General features: G+C 39.9%; 1 protein-coding gene across 5 annotated transcripts in view; it reads left to right on the top strand.

The window, feature by feature from the left end:
- The first annotated feature begins 19,433 nt into the window (after window positions 1-19,433).
- The window catches only part of PALS2 (protein associated with LIN7 2, MAGUK p55 family member), a 145,108-nt gene continuing 142,316 nt past the window's right edge, over window positions 19,434-22,225 (top strand). Inside the window, exons 1-2 of one of the 5 annotated variants that reach the window (XM_053608875.1) lie at window positions 19,434-20,154; window positions 20,589-20,683. The gene's annotated coding sequence lies outside the window, so the exon portion shown is untranslated. Of the gene's footprint in view, window positions 20,155-20,360; window positions 20,684-21,077; window positions 21,097-22,225 lie in introns of those variants that run through there. The other 4 variants (XM_053608877.1, XM_053608874.1, XM_053608876.1 and 1 more) reach the window with 4 other exon arrangements.

Below are 22,225 nucleotides of genomic sequence, written 5' to 3'. Positions count from 1 at the left end.
CAGAGACAGTGCTATCTGGAAGATGGAGGCAGCTGGAATGGATCAAGCGTGGGTGAGCTGGAGTTGGTGGCCTGGAGAACAGTGCCTAGCACCGTAAGTGTCTGTTGAGTGAATGAGGGCGTTTAACACAGGAAAAATGTTTCCTGTTACTATAAGTCCCGAGGTAAAGCTAAGGTAAGAATTTAGGGAACCAGGACAAACAAGAGGACTTAGGCCAAAGGAGCATATATTCCAACCAAAGCCAGGGATCATAGAACAAAAATATAAAAATGTCCAGAAAAATTTAGAAAAGACAAAGAGTTGTTATAGATACAGGCAAAAGGTGGGCTCCTATTTGATGTTCAGAGTTCAAGGTCAGCCAGGGATCACAGGTGGAGAAGAATATATGTGTAAGACCTGTATCAATGCAGTTCAGGCTGGTCAGCAGAAGAAGCAGGGAGAGAAGAAAATACAGACTAAGAGGCAAAAACAGCTTTCTTCTGTGGATCCAATGACAGCGGCACTTGCCCACTCTTCTGGTTTTAGATAATATAGTAATTAGGTAGTATTTCATGAAACTTTCAATGTGTGATCTGGTTCACATTGTAAATTTTATTTTTCTTACTGTGGGCATAACCAAAATACTTTTAAATCTTCTGCTTTAGGGACTAAAGGACATACTCGAAAAGTATACTGTTGTCAATGGCAGTTAGGGAAATGAACTACAGTTATGGATTAGGAAATAATCATGGTCCAGATATGCCCCAAGGGGCAATATTACCTTGATAGAGTCACCACATTTGAATGTTTATTTCACAGTACCATGGGTAAAGAAATTTGATTGTGTAACCCATGAATAGATGGTAAGTATTTTAGGACTCATTCATTTATTAATTTCGAAAGAGAAACATGAATGCACAAAACTATTTTGATCATTCTCTCCCTCTGGGGAAAAGCTGCCTGAGATGGCAAATGAGAATGTAGCTTGGTGTACACTGAATTGGAGTCACAGTAAATAGTTTGATAATGTAAGTGGTAGTCATATCTAGGCAGGAAACCTTTCTGTGGTAATAATAATTAATAACAGCTGGCCCAGTGCAGCTCACACCTGTAATCCTAGAACTCCAGGTAGCCAATGTGGGAGGATCACTTGAGCTCAAGAGTTCAGGAAAGAGTGAGACCCTATCTCTACTGAGAATAGAAAAAATTAGCCAGGCATTGTGGTGGGTACCTATAGTTCCAGCTACTCAGGAGGCAAAGGCAGGAGGATCACTTAGACCAAGAAGTTTGAGGTTGATGTGAACTAGGCTGATGCCATGGCACTCTAGCCTGGGCAACAGAATAATATTATTCTATTTCAAAATAATAATAATAATAATTAATAACAGCAAACATTTACTGAGAGCTTAGTGCATGGCAGGCACTGTACTCAATACATCTCATTTAATCCTCACCCTATGTGATTTTTCACTTTGGAGATACATTTGCCAAGTAGGTGACATGCTGATGTCAATTAGTCAAGCTGCCCTTCTTCTAAGACATGCTAACATTCTCTTTGACTCTATTTTTGGAGACTCTGCTAATCCTACTCACTAACACTGTGTTCCCATCCTTGCATAAGCATGCTCCTAAAAGTACATAAGGAGTGCCAGTGAGCACACAAGCCGCACAATAACATGCATTCAATCTTACTTGATGATAAACAATATCAAATATTTTCAATGAAATAAACTGGATATAAAGGGTGCCATAAAGTTCATGTGAAATTTTAAATTGCATATGAACTTTATGGTCACCCTGTATTATGAAACACAATGCAAAATTTGAGTGAAACATTGAAGATAAACCTCAAAGAAATTTCATGCACTTTGGGAGGCTGAGGCAGGAGTATCACTTGAGTTTGAGACCAACCTGAGCAACACATTGAGCCCTCATCTCTACAAAAAATAAAAATTATCTGGATATAGTGATGTATGCCTATAGTCCCAGCTACTTGGAGGCTAGGGCAGGAGGATTGTTTGAGGCAAGGAGTTTGAGGTTGCTGTGAGCTATGATGGCACCATTGCACTCCAGTCTTGGCAACAGAGACCCCGACTCAAAAACAAAACAAAACAAAATATAGTGCTGTCACACAAGGGCAACACAAAACAGCTGACTAGGCTTAAGTTTCTTGAATTACCATTACATATTTGTCAACCTCCCTGTAATGCTGCCCAGTTCACCTTGATTGAATTGGACGTTTTAAATCTCATGAGCCCCATATTGATAATTAGTTCTTAGGTTCTGTTTATAAATAGCTAATTTTATCCATTGAAATTAAAAAATTAGAAGGTATGCTCTTTCTCTGACTAAAAAAAAAAATACAAATTTATTATAGAAAGTTTAGAAAATCTAAAAGAATATAAAGAAAAAATGTTAAATGCCTTAAACTCAATCAGAAATTAGACTGTTAATTTACTATGTTCCCAATAACTATTCTCAACAATGGGATTACATTGTGAACTAAATAGCCAAAATCCTTGTCCTCAAAAATATGCTACTTCTTTATTCTTGCAGATATGGATATAGACATACACATAGATAAACTAATATATAAACACACGTTGTTATATGATTGGGATACTACTACATATATTCTTTTATTAGGTAACTTTATATGATAGGATGTCATAAACATTATTTCATTATTACATTTTCATCTACACCAGAGCTGTTAAAAGCTGCAAAGTAATTATTTTGGAGACATGACATATGTTATCTAACAAAACTCTTATTGTTGAAGGTTTAGTTTGTTTTCGATTTTGTATTCTTATGAATGTATTAAGATGAATTTTTATACACAAATTTTTATACATATCTATTTTTTACTTCCTTTGAATAATTTTTTTTTTTTAAGAGACAGAATCTCATTTTGTCACCCTTGTTAGAGTGGCATAGTGTCACAGCACACAGCAACCTTCAGTTCTTGGGCTTAGGTGATTCTCTTGCCTCAGCCTCCCAAGTAGCTGGGACTACAGGGGCCTGCTACAAAGCCCGGCTATTCTTTGTTGCAGTTTGGCCAGGCCTAAATTCAAACCTGCCACCCTCGGTATACGGGGCCAGTACCCTACTCACTGAGCCACAGGTGCCGCCCTTTTGGATAAATTTTATCTGAAGATCAGCATGATCCTCTTTCTGGGTTAAAGATTATGGATATTTTTAAAACTTTCTACACAATGCTGAATTGTATCCCAGATTTAGACCAGTTTATATGTCCAAAAGCAGTTTATGATATCTATTTCCCCATACTCACAACAACATTAGTTATTATCAAAATTTTTAAACCAATTTGTAGGTGAAGATTGGTTTCTTATTTTTTTTTCGATCTCTTGTGAGGGCAAGCATTCACTGGCTTCTTTGGTTTGTCTTTTGTGAATTGCCTTTTCTTGTCTATTCTGGCAACTTTTCTATAGGGTGGTTATCTTTTTTCTCTTATATTTGTAAGTTTTTAAAAGTTAAAATATGTAGTTATTTTTTGTCTGCCATAAATATACTGCTATATTTCACAATTTATAACTTGCTTTTTAAATTTATTTACTGTTTTTGACTTTGCATTTTTAAATTTCATGTGGTCACATTTATAGATAATTTTGTTTTATAACTTCTGCTCTGATTTGTAGCTTAGAAGGTCTTCTCACCTCAGCATCTATTACCTTTTGATTCTTCCTAACTCGAGTAACATCACAAAATGTGTTAGACACATTCTGAGTGTCTCCCAAGTTTAAGAGAAGCAATACGATTTTTCAGTTTTCAGAAGAAGTAATAGAGGGGTAGGGGAGGTGAAGTATAAGGATAGAAAGAGGCCAAGATAGAGATTAGGGATAGGCGATGCTTTAAGACATACATACCCCTGGCTTTTCTTCCTTTTTAAGGGACAAGACTCAATCCAATGGTTTTAGGTAGGGCCCAAGAATCTGCATTTCTAACAAGTTCCAAGTTGAGGCTTTAGGCTGCCCTATGCTATAACAATAAGTGAAAACAATGGAATCCTTTAACATAACAACCAATTTGAATTCATTTATTTCATCCTTTTCTAACCTAATGGTTTTCTGTAATCTAATATATTAAGATAAATTTATACTCTGAGCTAACATTGTCTGGCATGCCTGATCCTACTTAATAGTAAACACTCAGTGTCTAACCAAGTAAGGAAAATCTTGTGCAGACAGTAAGTTTCCAGAAGTTCTCCAGGACTTCCCAAACACCTAAGGTGCTCCTGAGCTTGGTGGCCAGATCTGGCTCTGACTGAGTACTGGTGGAGGGGCCGACCTATGCTGCTTCAGTAAATAACCTCTGTGGTGAATGTTGGCGCAAACTATCCTCCAAACTAAAAAGTGGTCTTTTTTTTTTTTTTTTTTTTGAGACATATTGTTGCTCTGTTGGCTGGGCTAGAGTGCAGTGATGTCATCATAGCTCAATGCAACCTTAAACTATTAGGCTCAAGTGATCCTCCTGCTTCAACCTCCTGAGTAGTGGAGACTAAAGATGTGCACCACCGCACCCAGATGGTTTTTCTATTTATTGTGGAGATGGTGTCTTGCTATGCTGCTCATGTTTATCTTCAACTCCTGGCCTCAAATAATCTGACCACCCCAGCCTCCCAAAGTGCTGGAATTACAGGCATGAGCCATCTCAGCCAGACTAAAAAGTGGTTCTTTTTAAGTATTGAACAAAATTCCTACTTCTAAGATTTATGTGTTTTAAGAAAATAAAGAATGATGGCAAGTCAGACCTGAGAGCCGGTTAATACCACCCTGCCCCTCACCCCACTTGCCTTGTCTAAACGCAAGCCTCTTGGCCTTAATCTTCAGTCTACACTGTGTGTCCTTCTCAAAGACTGCTTTGCTTTTTGTCCATGAGGCTTTTTGAAATCTCTAGTTCTACTCCAGTAAGCTCCTCTACGTTTTTCCATGTTTTTGCCCTATCTGGGTGTCATCCCAGACCATTTCCTCATCCACAACATCCAGACATCTAATCTGGGAGATACATCATCTCAGTATCTCTCAGACGACAAAGGCATCATTGTGATTGTCTTTGTGCTCTGTCCTCTGGAAAGGCAGCACAGTGCAGAAATAAATACACACACAATTAGGTATCAAATAGACCTCTGCTTGAGTCTCACAACCACTGTTTATTAACTTTCTGATGCTGGGCATGATAACTTGACATTTCTGAGGCTGCGTCCTCTTTAAAATGGGAGCCACATCCATCTCATGGGCCTGCTGTGAAGGTTAATAAGACAGCACAAGGGAAAGCATTCACATGTTGTCTCCACCAAGCGTGTCTCCAACAAATATGGGTTTCCTTCTCCCACCCATTTTGGGCTCTGCAGTTTTGATGAGTGTTTTCTAACAGGTCCTTTGACTTCCAAATGAACATCCACATTATCACCAGAGCAGCCTTTCTAAATCAGAGATCTGATTTTTTGGAAAAAGGTGATTAGATCTTACGATTGCTCACAGGACAAAGCCCTCCACAAGCATTCCATTCCTGGTCTTACCCTGTCTTTACATCCACCTTCTAGGTACTTCCTTCACTGCACACACCAAGCTGTTTCATGTTTGCCTGACTTCCCAGGTCTCTTCTCATCTCTATCGCAAATATCTTTCCCTTTCCCCAACTTTGTCCAACTAACAACTCCTTGCTAATCATTCCTAAGTCCCACTTCAAGAATTTCTAGCTCTCAATTTTGATATGAGGACAATTAATGACAATTAAGGTTATGGGGGAGGGAAGCAGAAAGAGGGACGGAGGGAGGGGCGTGGGGCCTTGGTGTATGTCACACTTTATGGGGGCAAGATATGATTGCAAGAGGGACTTTATCTAACAATTGCAATCAGTGTAACCTGGCTTATTGTACCCTCAATGAATCCCCAACAATAAAAAAAAAAAAAAAAAAAAGAATTTAAAAAAATAAATAAATAAAAAAAAGAATTTCTAGCTCTAAGAAATTTTCTCTGAATTATTTTTACATAATTCGTCTTAGATATAGAGACATCTTTTTGTCTCTATATACTTTGTATATAACATAATTACATTCTATAACACTTAGTATGATTATGATTTGTGTGTTCATTTCCCTACCAGACTCTGCATTGGTTGAGGATTAAGATTACAAACCTTACGTAGCCAGTAACTAACAAATAGACTGCATCATAGTTTCTACTGAATACTTTAAAGTGAATTCTCATTTCACAAGTAATATAATTTTTTTACTATATTTGGAAAGGATTTTACAATTTTGCTTTGAAAATAATTTAGCTACAAGTAACTGGTTTAATTTTCAAAGGGCTATGATGTCTAGACAATCATTAATCAGACAAAATTTTTTCTAAGGTAGGAAGCCTAACATAGAAATTATTTTTAAATATAATAAAATGCTAACTTAATAATATTTTGCAGATATTTAACCAATTACTTTTTATTTTAAATTTGCCATGTTTCCTCCCATTTTTTGACCAATAATAACTTTTCAAGTATCAAATATTTTCCCCCTTTTTTTGAATCAATAATAAACTTTTCAAGCTCCTGGGTCATAAGAACTGTTCCTATGTTATATTATTGACCATAACAATGGTTCTGCTGATAAATTTACACACTAAGTAAATAATAAATGTTTTGAACATTTCATAAATAGCTAGGTGGCTCTTTTGTATATTTAAATTTTTATATTTTTATATTTTATATTTTTATATTTTATATATTTAAATTTTTGCTACCAATTATTTAGCCTTTGGCAGCTGCCTGGTACTGTGCTAATTTATTTTTATATATTATTAATAACTTAATGCTCACTATTGTCTCCATTTTAACAGATGAAAAAACCTTATACTCAGGGATATTAAATAAATTGCTCATTCAGTTAATTGATGGCAGAGCCAAGATTCACCAGGCCAACTCTCAGGACATGTCTTAACCACTACACTATGTAATCTTTATAAGTCTGTTAAACAATCTGACTGATAGCTTCCTCATTCATAAACTGGAAATAATCATATTTTTCTCAAAATATACATACAGTATACATATATAAATATATAGGTACAGTATACGTGTATAAATACATGTACAATATATTGTATATTGAACAAGAAGTAAAAAGATGTTTAGTATAGTACAAGGACATAGCTGGGATTCAATAAATTCAATAATTTAAATAGTTTGTTATAGATTGAAAATAATTCCCCTAGGGTGAGATAATAACAGGTGAGCTTAGTACTCCTATTATGTGGTCCCAGAGCAGCCTAAACTTTCCCTATTGGAGCACCTGAATTGAATCTAATACTATGTACACTTTTTTGTTTCATTTTCTTCCCCATCTAGACTGCGAGCTCCATGAGGCCAAGGATTGTGTCTGTCTTAATCACCTTTGTACCCTTATTCTCAGCATACTATCTGTCACATATATTAGGTACTTGAAATAAATATGAGTTGGATTGGTTAATTTAGTAAAGTGTACTTAATATTCACTATAACCTTCATTAAGGAACTTGCAAATGAAAGAATAGAATCAAGTCTTGAATGAATCAAGTCTTTGGCCAGTAAGTAGCTTATGCTCTGGGTGGAATTTAAAAACCATGGGATGGTATTTACAAAGCGATATGCTGTTAAATCAGTTACACAATAACAACTATACACTTTTTCTATGTGTAGAATCTCACAAAGAACATAATATGAAAAAATTGCCATAATTCTGCAAATATTCTTTGGGCAAACTAAGATATGATTAAGATGTAAGAACGAAAAATATTAAACCCATAATGATATGCAAATGATACTGATCTAATCAGTCATGTTTGCTGTCATAAAGAAGTCCACATGATTACAAAATATTTCACATGTTGTGTGAACATTATTATAGTGTACATCATCATCATTAAACACCCATGTGTATAAAGCACCTGCTAGGTGCCATGAAAAAAAAACTTTAATTAAAACCAGTTCAATCCTTACACTTTGTGAATCAAGTTTACTCAAATAATCCTCTCAGCTCAAAAAAAGGTCCATTGGATTCAATCCTATTGACACTTCCGTAGCCTTCATAAATCACCAAGTGTAAAACTAAAGAACACTAATTCAACCAAGCTTGTATTTGTCATTTACTCAAACCACGTCTAGTTATTTATATTTATACTGACTTTTAGATATTCTTTACATCTGATGATGCTTAACACTTTGCCACAGCTTTCGATTTTATTTCTAAATTTATCATTTGATTTTCAACTGTTTATGGTGCCTTTTTTTCCAAAAAAAATTCATAGAGTCACAGTTTTTAGTCTTTTGAGGATAGTTTCTTCCTTGATGTAATGGTGTATTTTCACTTAGCTCTATCTTTTAGATTCATCTTCAGTTCACCTAGAATTTAGTTTTGGATGGCAATTTTTAAATGTTTTTCCAGTTATCTTCACAACATTTATTGGGTGAGACAAATTTTACCAATTGTAAATAATAACTTTTGCAGTCCTAAATTTCCATATATCTGTGGATCCATTTCATGACAATTTTGTTTCCCTTAATTTGTCTATGCTTTCACCAATACTGTATATTAAAATTACTTTGGCCTTACATTTCAATTTCTGATATGGCACATTTTTGTTGTAATTGTGAATGGGACATTTTCTTTTTCCATCTACTTTTCTATGTGGTTATTATGTATATGGAAAGTTAATTGCGCCTTATAAATTTTGCTCAGATCTCACTTTCAAAATTTTCTTTTTAGTTATATTCGGGGTTTTTTTGTTTGTTTGTTTGTTTTTGTTTTTGAGACAGAACCTCAAGCTGTTGCCCTGGGTAGAGTGCTGTGACATCACAGCTCACAGCAATCTCCAACTCCTGGGCTCAAACGATTCTCCTGCCTCTGCCTCCCAAGTAGCTGGGACTACAGGGGCCCACCATAATGCTTGGCTATTTTTAGGTTGTAGTTGTCCTTGTTGTTTGACAGGCCCAAGCTGGATGTGAACCCGCCAGCTCTGGTGTATGTGTCTAGCGCCTAACCTGCTTGAGCTACAGGCACCGAGACTAGAACTATTCACTTTTTTAGTTGATTATCTTGGATCACCAAGAGACACAATTTCATCATCATTAAATAGTAACAACTTTGTTTCTCCCTTCTAACATTAATACCATTATTGCTCTTATTTTTCTCTCTCTCTCTTTTTTTTTTTTTATGGCACTGGCTAAAACTTCCAGTTCAATGTTTAAGAATAGTACACAAAATGGAAACATTCTTTGGAAGGAAAGATAATTTAATTAAGAGCATTCTTAGGCTGGACACAGTGGCTCATGCCTGTAATCCTAGCACTTTGGGGGACCTAAGTAAGAGGATCACTTGAGGCCAGAAGTTCAAGACTAGCCTAGGTAACATAGTGAGACCCTATCTCTACAAAAAAAAAAAAAAAAAGTTAGCCAGGCAAGGTGTCTGTAGTCCCAGCTACTTGGGAGGCTGAGGTGGGAGAATCACTTGAGCCCTGATAGTGCCAGTGCACTCCATCCTGAGCAACACAGAGTCTTGTGGGTGGGGTATTCTTACATCATAATTATGTACTCTATAACTACAATATTGTGAAAATAATAATATACATAGTCAATAACTATACTCTGAGAAATCAACTATATCATGTATTAACAGGTTTAACAAAATATCCTTAAAGCACTCTGTAAGTCTTTTTTGGCTGGGGCTGGGTTTCAGCCTGACACCTCCAGTATATCCGGCTGGCGCCCTACTCCTTTGAGCCACAGACACCGCCCTACACACTCTGTAGGTCTTATTATGCCCATTTGCAGAAGAGGAAAGAAGGATTCTTGTATATTAAAAAACATATCTAAGATTACTCAGCTCATAAGTGAATCCAGAAATAGAGCCTAGAGCTCTCTAATTCTAAACTCTTCTTTAATACCTTATCACCTGCATTATACAAATACCATAAAGACTTAATTCTGGCATATATAAATGAATATCTCTGGGCAATTGGTATAGGGTTACAACAATATACTTACATCTTAAGTATTCAACTTATAGAATATATATTGACTTAGAATGAGATGAATAATGATCATTACTTCTTAATTTAAAAAATTAGAATGAATCAAATAAATATTAAGCACCTACAAAACATGACTTCATAATTATTTATCTAACTATATCATATAATTAATACAGATTAAGCATCCCTTATCTAAAAATCCAAAATTTGAAATGGCCCCAAATCTGAAACTTCTTGAGTGCTAACATGCCACAAGTAAAAAATTCCACACAGAAGTACTTAACGCAAACTTTGTTTTGTGCAAAATATACTTAAAATATTGTATAAAATTACCCACACTCTATGTATAAAAGGTGTATATGAAATATAAATGAATTTCATGTTTAGACCTGGATTGCATTCCCAAGATATCTCATTTTATATATATGCAAATATTCCAAAATCTGAAAAAATGTTACATCTGAAACTCTTTTCATCTCAAAGATTTGGATAAGAGACAGTCAATTTATATTGATTATATTGTGACTTACCATTTCATAAATGCATAAATTCATCCCCAAATATATTGTCCACAGTCAGAACTCTGTTGATGACAAGTGACAGAAACTCAATTCAGATTTGCTTAAATTAAAAACAATCTAATGAATTTATGTAACTAGGAAAGTCCAGAAGTAAGGCTGGCCTTGGGCATGATTAATCTTCCCTTTTTTGAATTTCTTCAAATGTTGCTTTAAGAAATCAAAAAAACAAATTAGCTTTCTTCCTGTGGTAGTATATAAAAATCCAAGATTTTCTTGATTTAGGTAACATGCTACTGGCTTGGGTCAACCCCTGTGGCGGAGGGAATGGGGTGCTCTGATTGGCCAGGACTGTGTCACATGTCCACTCCTGTGATTTAAAGGCATGAGAAGGGTATGGTGATTAGTTGCTCCATCAGAATCTAATGCAATGAATAGTGAAAGAGAGGTTCCCCCAAGGGAAGAGAGAGGCTTCAATTATCAGAAGACGGGGAAAGGAGAATTAGTTGGATAAACATAACAGACGCCCATCATAAATTGTAAGCTCTTTCCAGCAATCTATGTGTTTCCATCCCTACCTTCATAAGTTGAAACCTAACCACCAAAGTGATGGTATTAAGAAGTGGGGCCGGTGAATTTGGCTATCCTTACCTACTTTGTTCACCCAAAATTCAGCCACCTACTAGACCTCAGGGTGGGCATTCTTCTTTCTTTCTTGGACATGCCACACTGTTTTTTACTCCTTTTCTTTCCTTCTTTTACTATCTTCCCTTCTCTCATTCCTTCTAAAATATAAAATAAACTTATACTTTTATATCCTAAAAAAAAGAAAAAAGAAGTGGGGTCGGGGCCTCGCCTGTGGCTCAGCGGGTAGGGCACCGGCCCCATATGCTGAGGGTGTCGGGTTCAAGCCCCGCCCCGGCCAAACTGCAACAAAAAAATAGCCGGGGGTTGTGGTGGGTGCCTGTAGTCCCAGCTACTTGGGAGGCTGAATCGAGAGAATCTGCTAAGCCCAAGGATTTGGAGGTTGCTGTGAGCTGTGTGACGCCACAGCACTCTACCGAGGGCGATGAGGTGGGACTCTGTCTCTACAAAAAAAAAAAAGAAGTGGGGCCTTTGGGAGGTGACTAGGCTTCGTCAGCATGGAGCCCTGGTGAATGAGATTAGTACCCTTATAAAAAAGCCCTGAGGGAACTCTATTGCCCCATTCACCACGTGAGGACACAGCAATAAAGTGCCATTTAAGAAGCAGAGAGCCCTTATCAGACATGAAAACTGCTGGGGCCTTGATCTTGGACATCGCAGCCTACAGAGTTGTAAGAAAAAATTCTGTTGTTTATAAATGACCCAAAGATGCCTTTATAGTAGTCCGAGTGGACAAGAACACTCCTGTAAGTCAACAGAGTTTCTCTCAGGTAGCTGCATTCCTTATAGTGACCAGCAAAGTGATTATCCATGTGAATAGAAGACACCCAAACAATGTATAAATTCATACAACATATACATACAAAGAAATAGTTGGCTGGGAACCTCCTTTAAAACAATTGAACTATCACATAGGACTTGATTATGTTTTCTTTCTGAAGTAAAAAAATGTGATGTATGAATCAAAATGTGCCTCTTTTCTGTCATCTGGTGGGTTCTCTAAGAAGCAGACCCTGAGACAAACTTTAGTGTGCAGATTATTGGATCAAGAGCTAAAGAAGGAAGGGGATGGATGCAGGACTGGGCAGAAGGAGAAGTCAGTGTGTGACGAGGGCCTGAATTCCAGCCTCAGCAGACCACACAGGGAACTCTGGAGCTAAACTGACCTGTCAGGCTGGCTGCATTGGGCTGAAGTGGCTAAGCCTTTATAACCCACTTCCATGATTCACTTGATGGGGACCATCTGAGGACAGGGTTAGGACAGGTCTAGAAACATGGTGGACTCTCTGCAGCCCTAGAGACCCCAGATGGCTGAAGGCTCTCCTGCAGTGCAGTGGGCGAAAGAAAGCCTTGAAGACAGGTCTTGGCAGTGCATCTCTGCATCCAACACGTTCTCTAAGGGAGGTGAAGCAAATAGCACTGAGAGATAAAAAGCTAAAGTAATAGTTTTTGCATGCTGTAGATAATTTATATAACGTGCTTCCAAAGCATTTTGTTCAATCCCAAGGCTATTATTTCCTTGTGGAGAAGTGGATTTACACATGATGAGGCTGAAACAGTGCCCCTTCCTTTCTTACTTACTAGTTTGTGTACTGCAAAACCATTAAGCAATGATCGTGTCCTACTTGATGAGTAAAAGAAACGCTTGTCTTACTCTTTTTTAATGTATTCTTTGTTTATCAGTTTACTTATTACTCTTTTATTTCTTGTAATAGTTCAGAAAAAATTGTACTTTTCTATCACATACTTAGTTCTACTATAGCATCAACACAAATAGTCTTTCCACAGATTTTACATCATTAAAATATACACATACGGTAAGCTTGCAGATCCTGGTGAGGTTTCTGACTTAAATAACATGCTACAGAGAACCCTTAATTGTAGTGACTTGTACTATAATTCATTCTGGTTGAATTGCCCTGAACACACTGTGTAGGAAGTGTGAGAATGTGCAAGAGCTTGTAGATCCAACTGAAACACTTCCTACTACTGGAGCCTAGCAGGTTAACATGATCCCCCCATTCACTTGATCCCCGAGGGATGCTCTAAGGGAAGGAAATAGACTGGTGTCTGCTACATAGAAGTGAGTTGTTATTACCAAAGCAGGATTTTTAAAAGACCTGGTCTTTTATATCAATAAACAGTTGATTATTTGAAGGAAGAATTAAGTATCCTGTACTTCCTAGCATGAAGATGGTGTCACTTTAAAATGGGCCATTAACTTTTTGGAATTTCGCAACCAAAATAGCTTGCTCTGGTTGTCCCCTATAAATGCACATTTATTTCCATCTTTGTTTCTAGTTTCCTGATTATAACCATCTTTCATTAATTTATTTAGCAAAAATGTCTTAAGAACCTCCTATGCATCTTCATGATTTGATTTTACCCTCCCCTGGAGGTGCAACAGCTTCACAGTGTAACATGTTGCTCTTGTGTGTAATTATTTTATTTATTTATTTTTTTTTTGTAGAGACAGAGTCTCACTTTCTAGCCCTGGGCAGAGTGCCGTGGCATCACACAGCTCACAGCAACCTCCAACTCCTGGGCTTCAGCGATTCTCTTGCCTCAGCCTCCCGAGTAGCTGGGACTATAGGCGCCCGCCACAACGCCCGGCTATTTTTTTTTTTTGGTTGCAGTTCAGCCGGGGCCGGGTTTTGAACCCACCACCCTCGGTATATGGGGCCGGCGCCCTACCCACTGAGCCACAGGCGCCGCCCCTTGTGTGTAATTATTATTGGTACTCTTTTTGTCTGTCATGCCATAATACTCTTCAAAAAGGCCTCCTTTGCCCTCTTTGACTTCATGCCTCTCTTCCTCTCCAGTGAAATCAGGGCACTATACTGACACCATATATGTTGATAGTTTTTTTTAATTCCCACTTCCATACTCTTTGATACTTGAGTAGAATGGTTATTATTGTTTTCAGCTCATATGTTAAGAGAAGAGGTAGAACCTAGAAGTCAATTTTAAATGAGCATCTCAAAAAGGTTAAATAGATACAGATGCTGGCTGCTGGCGTGATAAAGTCAAACAGTCCAATTAAGGTCCCTGCCTGGAATCTGAGAGTCCTTGTAAGAGCTTCTCCTCTATAACATGCATATTCAAGAATGTGTGTTCAATTATTATTAGCAACATTTTCCACTTAATTTTCTGTAATTTTAGAAGTCCACCAACTAACAGCTTTATCCATCTCAATAAATGAGCTCCTACTATGTGCAGTAGTGTGTGCTGTAGGTGTTATGTTTTAGCACCCTGGGCTCTTCCCTACAGGCAAGGAGGAGATAAACAGGTGGTAATGAAAAGAATATGAAGATAAATATTTAAAAACATAAATGATGCTTTTATGAGGCAGCACAGGAAAGGGGTTCTAAGAGGTAATCAGAGTCTTACAGGAATTCAAAGGAGAGCAATTACAGTATTCCCCCTTATCTGAGGTGCACCCTCTCTAATACCCCCAGGGGTGCCTGAAACTTCGGATAGTAGGAAACCCTGTATATTCAGTACTATGATTTTTCCTAGACATACATACCTTGATGAAATTTAATTTATTAATCAGGCAAGTAAGTGATTAACAATAACAAAAAGGAACAATTATAACAACATACTGTAATAAAATTTATGTAAATATGGTCTCTGTCTCAAAATATCTTATTGTGCTGTGCTGTGCTGTGCTGTGAGAACCTGAAACTGCAGAAAACAAAGGACAACTGCATGTCTGTTGGGGTTGGGAGGGAAAAGGAGGGTGTGAGATGAGCATATGAACTTGGATTTTAAACAGCAGAGGTGGGGGGGGAAGGCATTTCTTCAAAAACAGGGATAGAAACATGATGGTGTAAGGTATGTCTGACTTTAATATCAAAGCAGGGGAGGCTTCACTGCTTTGTGGGTGACCTTGTAAATGCAGTGTAGTAGGCAGTGTGAGAAGACTGGGGTAAAAATGACTGACATCTGGCAGTCAGATGCAGATGAGATTAGGGCAAGGAGACTTGGAGGTAGGGGAATGAGTTAGGAGACTCTGTAAGTCTAAAAGAAATGGACAAGAGAATCTATTCCTAGGACTTTGAGAAGGAGGGCTGCAAGGGACCTGAATGCGTGTCTGTTTGGGAGAGAGTAAAAGGATGTGAAGGAAAAGAGATGCCAGGAAAACCAGCAGGAGGGGCTAGGTTAGAACAGCCCAAATCAATGAATCCAATTTTAGACAGGTTAATTGGACCTGTGAATGGCTTATCCAGATGGAGATATTCAACAGGGAATTGAAAACATGCCTCAAGGGAAAATAGATACAAATGTGGAAGGAAAAGCGCTGGAGTCCTAGGGATCCATGATCTTTGATATAAATAGTGCTATCTTCTCTTTCTACAATTTTCCCTCAAAACTCTTTTCTACTCTTAGTGGAACATTTTAATTCAGAAAGTAATAGGAAATAATGCCACAGAGTAAGGAATCAGAGGTAGAACAAAGAAGTAGGAGTTCCTAGGTTGTATAGTATCAGAGAAGGCAAAAGAAGGGATCAGTTTAAAAAGTAGGGGTGTGAGAGAGAAACCTCTCAAACACTGCAGAGAAAGTGAATTGCATGAACACTAAACACTCACCCCATAATTTTGTTGGGTCCTATTAAGACACTTCACGTTGCATTTACACAGCATATTTTAATAGCTTATTTTTCTTCACTATTAGATAGGGACTATTTGATATTATTAATTATTTTATTCCCAGCATTTAATACTACTAGTAAATGAATGAATGACATGAATAAAAATTTCAATTATGACATATAAAATAGTTTCAGTGGAGTAGAAACTACTCTACTAATCGCTTCCACATCTGCATGTTTTCTCCCTTGAGGTGCCAACAATAAAGGAACAATGGTAAGGAGAGTCAGAGAAATATACCAAGATACAGTTTTCTTTTGTAAGAAAAAGAAAATGTCCCCCAAAACTTAAGTTCTTAAAATTGTTGGCTTTAACAGGGGGGGTGGGGGAGAGGAAGGAAGCAAGGAAGGAAAGAAGGAAGGAAGGAAAAGAGAGGGAGAGAAAGGAGGAAAGGAAGGAAAGAAAGACAAGGACTGCTATTGTATCTGGGAATGTTCTTTTAGATAGCTAATGTAAAGGAGAAAGTTCGGCTAAGATATTTCTGTTTGACATTGTCTATGACCCAGTGGGACTTTGGAGTGATTTAGATTACAAGAAAAGCCTCTGACAGATATCTATGAAAGCAAGATTAAAACAATAATATACACAATCAACTGTGGTCCAAGGGTTTGTAAAACAGGGCCAGTCAGAATGCTCAGAGCTGAGAACAGTGAGCTTCAGGCAGCCAGGTGAGACTAATCTGGAGATGCTTTAGGAAGGAGATAAATTTTAAGCTGTTTTGAAAGGGAACTATTCTAGTCAATTGGCAAAGAGTCTTAAAGCACAGGATTAGGTATTTTAATTTGATTACTCCAGGTAATTTGGAGCTCTCCTAGTGTTTTGAGAAGACTTGATACAAATGCTGTTTGGAAGATGATTTATTTCCGTAGTTCTTAACCCTGGCACTTATTAGAATTAGATGGAGAATTTTGAAAAATCCAGTGCCCAGGCTGTGTTCCAGAACAATTAAATCTAAGAGTGGGACCCCAACTTAAGTGTTTCTTAAAAAAATTATCTGGGTAATTCCAATAAACAGTCAAAATTAAGAAGCACTGCTCTGAGTGTAGGATAAAATGCCAGCAAGCGAGAGAGAGAGAGAGAGAGAGAGAGAGAGAGAGAGAGAGAGAGAGAGAGAGAGACTAGAATTAGAAAGGTTAGCAAGGAGGCTGGAAATTTGGAGTCTGACCTAGCTTTGTGAACAGAGATAAAAGGGGTGAAGCTAAATAAAGTATTCTGAAGGCAAATTTAGTTGGGCTTTGTGATGTATGTGAGTTGCAATTTTTTATAAAACTATCTTCCAGGAGAATCACTGCTCTTATTATGATGGATTAGTTGTAAAACATGCTCATAGGATTTGCTTTTACTAAAATTTGGAGCTTTTACTATTAGCAAACTTCTCAATTTCTGTCATAGTAAAGCATGTCAGAAGAGAAAAGAAAATGCAGTTGCTTTAAAAGTGTATAAACTTTTGTTAACATTTGAAGGAAATAGAATTGAGTGATGGATACTCTGGAATTAAGAATCAAAATTCAGATTTTGAATTGAGTTACAGTTAGGAGATATAGGGTTATGTATGGTAAAATTATAATCTCTTGAGTAATCTTGAAGGAAATGAAAAGTCAGACCATTAAAAATGCTGAAGAGAAAGACTCACTATCATTTTCAATCATAACATTCTCCTTTCCTGGAATGAAGAATTTTTAACAGGTATGAGAAATGAATGGTGGTGTCTCAGAATGATGACCTCTCAGGAAGGCGAGCTGGCAAGCAATGATGAGAGTTCCAATGTTCAAATTAGATCACTTTCAATATATTCTAGCATGTCCCACCTTTGAAGTTTAGACAAAGGGCAGAATGTCATAAAGAGGCACTATTATTTATAAAAAGAAGTAGCATTTCATAACATAACCTGTATATGAGTATTTGATAAATTAAAGACACTGAGAGAGAAACTTCACCAACAAGAGCTTCCTGAACAGAAGCAAGTTTGAAGGTAGTTATTGGAGCTAATCACTTTTTTTGACTCTGAGGATGAAGCTAAATCCTGCAGTAGTGATAAGCGTCCATCTAAGCTGCTGTCATTATTTAGAGAGCAGACTTAGAACAGTAAATGAAAGATAATTGTTCTTGTATTGCTGCTCCTAAATCCTGGCTTACTGGTAAGTCTGCCTGTGAACCCTCCCTCTCCAAACTTCCTCAGTTAACTTCATTTTACTTTCAGGGTAGTTCAAACACATTCCTTTTAGTGAAGTATCACAAACATGGAAAAGCAAGTATCGAACATACTCAATACTAATATGAAGCCAGGAGAACTAATTCCACCCACACAAGAGAAAAACTCAATTCAATTCAAGTTGGGAAGAAGGGTGAGAAGGGGAGGAGGGAAGGGGATTGGTGTGCTCCCAAACCTAATGGCACAATGTAAGGGTATATGACATACCTCTTGGGTGCAGGACATACTACAACAAGGACTTTACCTAATAAATGCAAACATTGTAACCTAATCATTTGTATCCTCACAGTAGTCTGAAAAAAAATAGTTATCCTCGAGTAGTGACATAATTTGTTCTCTTAAGTTTTTCTTTCCCAGATTTTTTGCAGTGATCACATTAGTTTTATTTTTAAAAAATTAATTGCATGCTATAAACAAAAAGTTATGAGTTATAAAATAAAAATAATTTAATTGAAACTATATTTATTATTATTTTTTACTTGCAGAGCATAGGGGAAGAGTAGAAGATTAGGACATTGTTTCCAGAAGATCCTTGGGAAAATAAAAGGGTAGTATTAGGGATCCATAACCTATCCAGAAATGACATTCATCCTCCTCCTGCATCCTAAACACCAAAGGATCTGAGGGCAAATAACTAGCTGGGTACAGGGAGTGGTGAGGTAGGGGTCAGAAGGGAAAAGAGAAGAAAACTTCATAGTCCTGGAAGACCCTCTTAGTATCCTGTGGGAAGCAAGTGGGCCTGGAACAGCGAGAAAGCCCTAAAAGATTTGCTGATACCTTGAGAAGACAAACCTTATCCTTCCACTCTGTCTCTGCCCTGCCTTGCCTTGCTATAGAGCGCAGGGTCCACTCCACTTCATTTCATCCTGCTGGCCTGACTACACACATGTCCAAAGTTACCGTGCACCTTTGTTACATTCAAGTCTCCTTAAATGCTTCCAATTACCCTTCTTGGGTTTGTTGTTCCAGTAAAGAAGCTTCTAAATTAACACTTTACAAAGTTGGTTTGCAAAATTAATGATCCTAATGGAAAAGCAAATTAATCTTTGATACTTTATTGAGACTAAAGACAAAAATCACTTGCCCAAGATCTCATCCAGTTTCTCCTTCCCATGTCTGCCACATACACAAAAAGGGAAGACAACAGACATCATAACTCCATGTCTGAATCCAGAGGGCCGCGATGCAAACATTTACCAATGGCCTGGTTTGTGTAGGAGCCCTGCAGGGTGTCCAAGGAAAGACAGGGATGGCTGCACATTCACCACATGTGAAGTTTTACCTGCGCTTTCTACGTTCAAGGTTTGAAAAGACTGCAATAAACGTTTTGTAGAATTTAAATAACATTTATCAGTTTTTTCTTATTTTTTATTTTATTTATTTTATTTTATTTTTTGCAGTTTTTCGCCAGGGCTGCGTTTAAACCTGCCACCTCCAGCATATGGGGCTGGGTTTGAGCCCAGCACCTCCGGCACATGGGGCCAGTGCCCTACCCCTTTGAGCCACAGGTGCTGCCCCAGTTTTTTCAATTTTAGGAAGAACACTAGCTTTTCCGAAAGTTCTCATCACAGGTGTGAGGGATCACAGAGATCTTTTAGGGGGACCAGAAGTTCTCCTGCCTTGCTGTTTTTCTAGCAGAAGCCTCTGCTGTAGTGCATTGCTCGGTTCTCTTCAAGTGAAAAATTAAATCTGCATTCCTGTCAAAATGTGTCATGTGTACAACCAGACACTCAGCACAGTTCACTGTACTTTACCCAGAGTCCAGGCTTACACACCCTCCCGCCCCTTTCAAGGTCTCGGAAGGCCAGATGTTTGGGAGGAGCTGAATAACCGTGTCCAGGGACTGTCTGACAAAGCCGGCTCTTGGAGTTCCACCGGAGCCTTGGTGCTATGAAAAGAGCTAGTGCCGGTCCACCTCCCGGGTGTGAATCAAACTCCCCGGTTGGGCCTTAGGGAGAAAATTCATGAAGGACACAGTCAGCCCTGTAGAACTTGCGAAATACATATTAGAACCGGAGGTGTGCGTGTGAAGGGGGAAGCGGGATCTTTCCGGAGGCTTTCCTTTGAAGTCCTTTTTTCCTTTGTACCCCGAGACCGGGTTCTTTGAATGTAAACTCTCAGAAAGGGTGAGTGACAGCGTCGATCTCCGCCTGGAAAAGCCAGCAGGGACAGGGTCTGACAAACCCTCTCTGGGCCCCCGCAGCTGCTGAGGTGACCGCCAGGGCGCTGCAACAGGAGGAGCTTCACCTGGCTCGCGCCAGCGGGAGGGGCGGGGCCCGGCTTCCCGGAGGCGGTGGCGCCTCCTCGCGCCCGAGCGCGCGCACCCGGCGTCCGGCGCACGCGCGAGGCCGGGAGGGAGCGCGCCCTGGCGGCAGCAGCGGGAGGAGGAGGGCGGCCGAGCGGAGGCTGGCCGCGCGCGCGGAGGCGGCGGCGGCGGCAGCGGCGGGGGCGACCGGAGCCGGGGCGGAGTGGGGAGCGAGGGAGGAGGCGGAGGGAGAGGAACGCGCAGGGCAGTGAGAGACGCATTTCCAATTCTTAACTACGATCCCCGAGTTTGTAGATGGGGCTGCTCGGCGGCGCCTGTGGCTGAGGGAGAGCAGCGGCTGCGGGCGCAGGGGAGCGGCGGCGTCGCGAAAGCGGCCGAGGTGCGAGCCGGTGAGTTGTCGGGCCCCACGCGCCGCTCGGGTAACGGTCTCTCAGCGCGCCTGGCCGGCCGGGGGGCGCCCTGTTGCTCGTCGCTGCGCTGCACGCGAGGACCCGGGCCCGCCCCGCCCCTCGGCACCTGGGTTTCAGCGGGCCGGGGCCGCGCGGGCGGAGGCGGCGCGGGCTGGGGCTGCTGGCTGACCCCGGCCCGGCCGGCGCGAAGGGGTGCGCTCGGCTGGGCCCCTGGCCCCGGGTTTGCGGGCGGCGGGGCGGGCCGGAGCGCGGCAACGTGTCTGGCGCATGCTGCCGGCCGCCGCGCCCGGCGCTCCCCACGCGCTCCATGGCGCGGCCCCGGCCGGGGCTGGGGCTGCGGACGCGCGGGGCCCCCTCCCGGCGCGGGGCGCGGGCGCCGGCACCTCTGCGGCGTGAGTAGCTTTAAAGCATGAATGGGGAGCCGCGCCGGGGGCGGCGTTGCTGTGACTGACACCTTTGGGGTCAGTCCCGAGGGGGGCGATTCTGCCGGCGTCTGGCCCTCCGGAGCTCGGAGTTCTGGGGTAGGAGGCTTCTGCAACTACCTCTGCTGCTTCCGAGGCACGAGACACCAGTTTGGCCAAAGTGGGTGAGGGCCCAGCACACGCTGCTCTGGAGGCGTTCGCTGCCGAGATCGTGTCCTCTGGTCCTGGGTTGGTCTAACAAACCAGAAAGGTGTCGGGGCTCTTTTATTTATTTAAAATTTTTTGACTGGGTGAAGCCAGGAGGGGAGTCGATAGAGGGATCCGACAGTGTGATGACAGGATGTGGATTGGTTGGTGGAATTTTTTTTTTTTTTCAGAAGACTTTTTAACACTTTATTGGGAGTTTATTCTCAGTCCTGCCAGCCCCCGGGATTACAGCTCGAGGTTTTGTCCATTGAACTTCCATCATTTGAGGCGTGCAGTTGTGTAGGGGGAGAGGGTGAGGCGAGGGAGGGAATCGAAGACTGATGGGGAGGTTCAGAAATTCTCCGCATTACTTATAAGCAGCCGGCTAAGGTCTGGCTAGCCACGTTTTGTTCGTCTCTACGCCTTTGGAGATGGTTGGAATTTTACTTTATGCTTCCTGATTTGTCTTGTGGTATAGCTGAGAACATTTGGGGTGCGTTGAAATGTTCTTCAATTGGGTATGATTTAGCAGCCATTTCTTCCCGTGAAATCTTGCAAGTGATCATTTGGAAACTTATTGTTATTAACAGTTATATTAATGCGGTGATAGTTTCTATACATAGGACCGCAAGCAATATTGCTTATTTTAGGCATCTGGGCAATTATGGTAAAGTTCCAGGCCCAATTATAGTTATGTCTTCTGAGGCCTTATTACAGTAAACAAAGAACTTTTGTGGGTTGTGTCATTTTTGAGGTCATTTGTATCTTGCATCTATTATATATTTAAAATGTGTTTAAATGTATATTTGCACAATGTGTCACTCTTTAAATGCTTTTATTCTAGACTAGGGTTACATAATACACAAATGGCAACACTTTTAATTGCTCTCTTTTGTCCTATAGAGAGATTTCT

This window comes from Nycticebus coucang, chromosome 11 (genome assembly GCF_027406575.1).
Source record: "Nycticebus coucang isolate mNycCou1 chromosome 11, mNycCou1.pri, whole genome shotgun sequence".
NCBI lineage: Eukaryota > Metazoa > Chordata > Mammalia > Primates > Lorisidae > Nycticebus > Nycticebus coucang.
The sequence above is the reverse complement of the archived record's forward strand: the minus strand, read 5'-3'. Positions and strand labels throughout refer to the sequence as shown.